Here is a 6,750-nt window from a genome sequence, read left to right on the forward strand (position 1 = left end):
CACACACACACACACACACACACACACACACACACACACACACACACATACACACACACACACAAACAGACCCTCCCACCCCCACCAGACTCCCGGACCCCATCTGCACTCTCCTCTCTCCAGCCCCCTAATTGCATATGCACAAATGCAAATGCCTATTAATTAATTACTTGACTAATTAGTGCAGTGGTATTTTAGAGCGATAAATCAAGTGGAGATGGGGCCGAGGACGGCGGGGCAGGAGGAGGGCTGCGCGGAGCATCGACAATGATCCTACACCAGAGGGAGTGCTCCTATTGTACAAGTCCTGTGTGTGACTGGGAGTGTGCTGTGAAAAGGGTGACTGCACCCTGGAGCATCTGAAGTGAAGCGCCGTTTAAAAATGCTTAAGAGCCTGAAGAGGTGACTGAGTGAGGTGAGTACTCTCTGTCTGAGAGGGGAAGCAAGAAAGGAAGAGAGAGGAGAATACATTTAGGTTGCTTATAAGATATATGACCTCTGCTCTACCAACTGTGTTGTTTCTTGGCATGTGGCCAAGCTTGGATGCTCGTTGCACCTATTTTCACCGGGGAGAAACCATCAGCTACATATATGACTGCTCCTACTGATGCATATTTATACTGATATTGTAAATCTTGTAGTTCATTGAGCATAACAGTTGGCATCATTTACGCAGTGATACTGATGTGATAATTGTGGCATCTGTGATTGGGAGGTGAATAATTCTGGCAGCCGTGGTAAGTTGTGTATCTGTATGTGTGTGAGTGGGTGTCTGTGTGTGTGTGCCTGTAGGTGTGCCAGGCCCCCACCATAGGTACCCATGGAGATCTCCGGACTAAAATATTCATTCTTGTTTGCTCGCCCAGACAGTGTGGTCCTAATTGCAGCATCAGAAAACTCCACCTCTCCCTCTCGTCTGTCTTGGCTGCTGTGGAGACAAACCTCATCTGGGAGCAAGATGCCTGTGTAAGTATGTGTGTGTGCGTGTACACATCCTCCTACTACATCATTCTTTCTAGGGAGTGGAACCGGGGTTGGTAGATTTGTGCGTGCCTCGCTCTTCCCACACTTTCTCACTCATTCACAAACACACCAAAGCACATTTCCAAGGAGCGGTTCATGTCGTTAGTCTGTCAAATTCATTCATCTAATTTGCCTGTATGTCGCATTTTCCATGTATTTCCAGCTTGCCTTCATGCCTCATTCACTCTGCTTGTGTTAGAGTTGGGTTGACTATTGATCTCTTTGTCAACGTGTCTGTCTGTCGATCTGTCGGTCCAGGGTGTGTGTGAAGCTCTGGAGTTTTTCATCAGTTCCCGTGCCAACCCAACCCGTGCCTGGCCAAGCTGAACCATCTTGTGGGATTTTTGGCTTTTAATTATAGTAAGAGAGGATTAATTATGGCAGTGGAAACAAGGGGCCATGCATTATTGATGGTATGAGTGAAGGGCTGGAGGGGGTAGAGGGTGCTAATTAAATCACTGCCCCACTGCCACGTCCTCCTCTGTCTCTGCCTCCACCATGTCTTCCACCTGCTACATCTACAACATCCCACCCTACTTTACTGCTCACACCCACCCACACATATATTGTCACTCAAACACTGATACCTCTGTTGTCATTCTTCATGTTGTTTTTCTGTCTGGTGTTTTATATTTTATTTTTTTTAACCTAGGTTTGCCTCACTAAAATCTCCAACTAAAAGTTTGTAAATAAAGATCCTCACCTTTCCACTAATCGCAAGCCTAATAAGTGTTTCCTTCATCTTCTTGGGTACCAGAAGCTTTTCTCTCTATCTCCATAGTGTCTTGATTTGCATGCTGCCACATCCTCTTGATAGTGATTGGTACATCTATTCAATGCCCCTCAGTAGTGACATGTTTTAAATTTGCTTCCATCCTAAATGAGCATCTCGGTTTCAATTTCAAACCCCATTAGGAAAGCTCCTTCCCTGCAGTCAACATGGGATGAGCCTCTTTAAGAGCCAAATGTAACAAAAGGCTGCCACCTACTGGAATGTATTCATAATCATCCCCTTTTATTATTTCCATACAACCAGTCACCAGTTATAAGGTTAGTGTATTGGCAGTACTTACACTTAATGAAAAATGTCACTTAATTTTGAATTGCCAGAACTCTGTTTAAGATTAAACTGGCTAAAATAAAAAGTACCAAATAAAATACAGAAATTTAAGTAAAATGTTGAAAAGTAATGCATTCTTATTTTTCTTGTACTCTAACAAAGAAAGGCAGAAACTCTGTGGAGACAGGTTTTATAGCTCTTGCTCTACTGACTGTGACATGGCACAAGATGCCGCTGTGACACACTAAATTACAAATTACACCTGTTTTTACCCTGCTAAGACATGTCAAAATGGCCGCTGCAACGGCCTATTAGATCCACACAATGTCTTCCGGTGGTCTTTAGACCCTAGTTTGGGAACCACAATTTGACTTTCTGTTTAACTTTCCACATTGATTCTACAAACTAGTCTTCTTGTTTCTCTTATTTATTTTGTTATGTCTCTGTTTCCTGTGATTCTCTCTCTAAATTGTTAATGTCCCTTCATGCGCTGTGTTGTCCCAACACATTCCAGGTGGATACTGGTTCCCTCACGTCTGACACTGCAATGATAACAAGCTGGGGAGGTAATCCTCTGTCTATCCATTTGTTTTTCTGACATACTTTCATGTGCAGTGCTCAGCGCATCATTTCGGGCCAGGACTTCCACAGAAGGGACTATAGTGGTTGAAGAGACCCTCCTTCATTATCAATCAAAAATGTTAAATAAAAACCCACAACAACAGGAGGATCAATAAAATGTGAGTTTTAAGAAGTAACAAAATGTCTGTAGCTGTGTCTGACCTCTGGATGGGAACGCAGAGAACAAAATATAATATAATATCGTGATCCTTAACGTGGTATTGTAAATTGTAATTATACCAACCGGACAGCAGATGGTGTACATGCATCCTTCATCACCGACACATTGCTACACAGCTAAAGCTGATATTGAAACTGCCTGGCAGTGCAGATATATATGACCATGACTGTTCATGCGAGCAGTACCTGTTCATTGTGAGATGGTATGTTATATAACTGGATTGGGGGGGGGGGGGGGGTCAAGTGTTGAATGACAGGCCGTGCCTCTCTTTGCCCCTTACCAGAATTACCAGGACACCTGCTATGATGGTACAAAGCCTCCCTGTGATCCTGATTAATGGAATATTTGACCTTTTACAGGGATGTTTGTCCCTCAAATCCCCTGTGATTGTATCAGCTTATTACTGCTGGAGCACCTGGCAGGTAGAGATAGCATGAAAGAGAGGGGATCGGGAGTGGACCCGAGTAATAATGTTTGTTATATTATTATCTTCCTTTGTTATTTCCGCTGCTTGTTCCTTTTTTATTTTATTTTATTTTTTGCTACATTCAGAATGCATACCCAGAATGCATTTGGTCTTTATAGCAGGTCAGGTATCACAGGGCGCCTAAAAGGCCTGTCAATCACTTTCATAACAGGGAGGTTTTTGTTAGCTCTTGCTCCACCGACTGTCACATGGCACAAGATGCCGCGTTTATGAGTAGATAGAATTACACACTTTTTCCGAATCTGTCTTTGGAGCTGAATTGGAGTGTCTCCAGTGTAGTGTGTGTGTGTGTGTGTGTGTGTGTGTGTGTGTGTGTGTGTGTGTGCACATGGCACACATTTTGTACAGCATGTCCCTGCTTTCTGCGGGAGTTATTATCACGCTTGGAGTTCTCAGGCTGCAAGTGTGATCCATCTTTCGGAGGTTTTTCCTCTGGTTCTGCCAGCACAGTGATTTAATGGCATGCCTGACACAAGATGTATAAACACGAGGAAGTGTAATAAAAATAGAAGCAGACACATGTGGGCCTGTACATATAAAGATGGGTTTAACCAGTGTCTGTAAATATAGTAAGTGACATATCAGGCATAATTAGAGGTACAAACAAATACAGACTCTCCCAGGGGTATTCAACGTCATAAACTTTGTAGAGAGGCTAGCTAGCGGTGGTTACATAACAACAAACACATACCAGATTAAACATTAACAAATGAATATAAAGTGGCAGCTTCAGGACATTGGAAATATGAAGATCAGCTGAGGTAACACAGAACATAAAAGTTGTTTCTTTGAGGTGATTTTCTGTGTTAATCCATTTAGGCACACATGAGTTTGTGAGGAATATCCATTTGGTTTCCAATTAGAGCAATTTGCTCAACTTGTCAGTGTGTCAGCAATGTGGAGTAATTTTGTTAATATGACAGACGGCCTGAGGAATTTACAACGCCTGGCTGCTCTGACGCTCTTGTATTCATAGATTTACAAGCTTACCTGACAATTTGTCTCTCTTGTAATCCATACAGCAGAGGGGGAGGCTGCTCCTGTTTGTGGTGCAACACTTGTTTTCATATTGCTTTGATATAACACACAACACAAAGCCAAACAGCTTCACATGTTAATCCAACCTAACCTCAACCGCTCGTGTGGAGCTCTAGATGATGAGCTGAGAGCAGAGAGCCACCAAGAGTACATATTGTTGGATTTGTCCAAGAACAGAATGTCGTTAGAATGAGACAAAAACGGCTTCCTGGTGCTCTAATCCAGACAGTATATATTATGATGTCTTCACATGATTACTTGGTTTAAGTATTTTCTTATCTGCAAACAACAGTGTTAACGTCATGTTTATAGTAGCATGCTCTTTTCTGACCAATTGTAATTACGTCTTGTGATTTTATCCACATTTTCTTTTTTGTAATCATGTTATTAATTGATTTACCATTTTTCTCTATGTAAACATCTTTCTATTTATTTGCAGTTGCTTTCTTCACTAAATCCACAAACCAAGGCTGAGAGACACATTTTATTTTGCCAGAGAATTGTGATTATTTTCGGAGATTAAATGCCTCATTTTATATTGGAGCCTCAGATCAAAGCCGCTCCTCCTGTGCCAGACTTGCACTTGCTTGTTTAGTCTGTGTTTGACTATTTTCTTGTTCTTTCCAGTTTTGTCTTGGCTTCTTCTCCCATGGTTTACTCATTGGGGTTGTACAGCAAACTTCTGCAATACAGAATAGAGAAGTATGCAGAAATGTTTTCTATGTGCCTAAAGCAGACATTACACAGAAGCCATACACAGTTCAGCGTTACCAATAAAATATTTTATTAATATTTGGAAAAAGGAATTCTGCAGTAAAAGAGATGACACAAAGGATTACTTTAAAGTTAGCACCTGTATATCATGTTTAACTTATCACCTTGCTGCAATGAAAGTACAAGTATATTTCTCAGTTTATTAGGTAATTATTTGAAAATTACTTTATCACTGGTTTCATTGAATTCTGGACTTGTAGTGAGCCGGTTTCTTAAACAAAGCCTTTTACACATTCCTCATGATTTGTTGTTCGCAATTCTTGCTGAGGTTATGCAACTACTCTGGCAAAAACAAAATCTAGTGTCAGCAGGTGACTAATAAAAGGTTTAATTTCTTCAGACACATTTAGCAGCCACTTACACAGTCTGTATTTTGTCTAGCTTGTCATAAGCCACAACCTTCCAGAGAAAATATAATGAGTTGCCACCTGCGGGCATGCAGAGGTGGTGCTTTGTTTTTAAACAGGAGTGGATTTGAAGCAGGAAAACACCCAGACAAACACTTTAAAAATCAAAACCCCACATCCCCTGCACATCCTTCCCCACAATTAAACAGTGAATAAATAACATGCTGGCATGTTCAGCTTGCTCAAACCGGCAGGATAAACACTCTGATTCCGAGTCTGAATCTGTTTCTGGACTCCGTAAACACCTGTTACACTCCCAGGGCACGATATCCACCTTGACCTTCTTCTCCGTTCTGCCCACTAAGCCCCTCCAGCCACCTCACTCCTCCTCCTCCACCGCTCCAGCTATCTCCTTCATTCCAGCCCATGCCAAAGCTCAACTCTGCCCTGAGGCCAAATCCACCGCTCTTCACTGTCCAAATCCCTCTGCCATGTGAGTCAAATAACAGCAAGGCCCTGATAATAGCACTGGAACATGCCCTTCTCTCTCTATTCCCTTTATGTTGCCATCAACAATCTGCCCTCTCTTTCCTTCCCTCTCTACATCATTTTCTGTCTGTATTTTCCCCTTCAAAATGTCTAAATGTCCTATTTCCTCTGTTGTTTAATTATTATTAAGTGTCTCATTAGCTTAATACAGCTGTTTTCAGGTTGTCTCAGTTTTTGTTGCTTCATTACAGGATGGAAGACAGCCCAAGCATTTCACTGTTACTCTGATGAGACATTGATTGACAATAACTTGTAATAGCGTAATGTATAACAGCAACCAGTCTAATAAATCTAGTGTTTATAGCTGTCCCCTCGTACATTCCCCCCTGCATACTCCACGCATCTCTCTTCTTGTTTATCCCTCCTTGCACTCCCTGCTCACTCCCTCGCTCACCATAAATCTCTCATTCACAAATAGAGGCCAAAAGAGGCTCAGCTGATGTGATGAGATTATTTTTTTTCTGATTACAAATCAACTTCAGCTTAGATAGCTAGAAAAAACACAGCCGCTGCCCCTCCACCCTCCTGTTAGATCCTCTTTCCTCTCCTCCCCTATTTGCTCTGGCCCCTCCCCTCTCTCATGATATCTCCTCCTTCTGTGGAACTTGGCCCCGCCCCTCCCCTCCACCCCCTCCCCACCCACTTCTCTCCCCCAAAGCCACATCTGAGG

This window comes from Anarrhichthys ocellatus, unplaced genomic scaffold (assembly GCF_004355925.1).
Source record: "Anarrhichthys ocellatus isolate YVR2014 unplaced genomic scaffold, GSC_Weel_1.0 scaffold40, whole genome shotgun sequence".
In the NCBI taxonomy this organism is placed as follows: Eukaryota; Metazoa; Chordata; class Actinopteri; order Perciformes; family Anarhichadidae; genus Anarrhichthys; species Anarrhichthys ocellatus.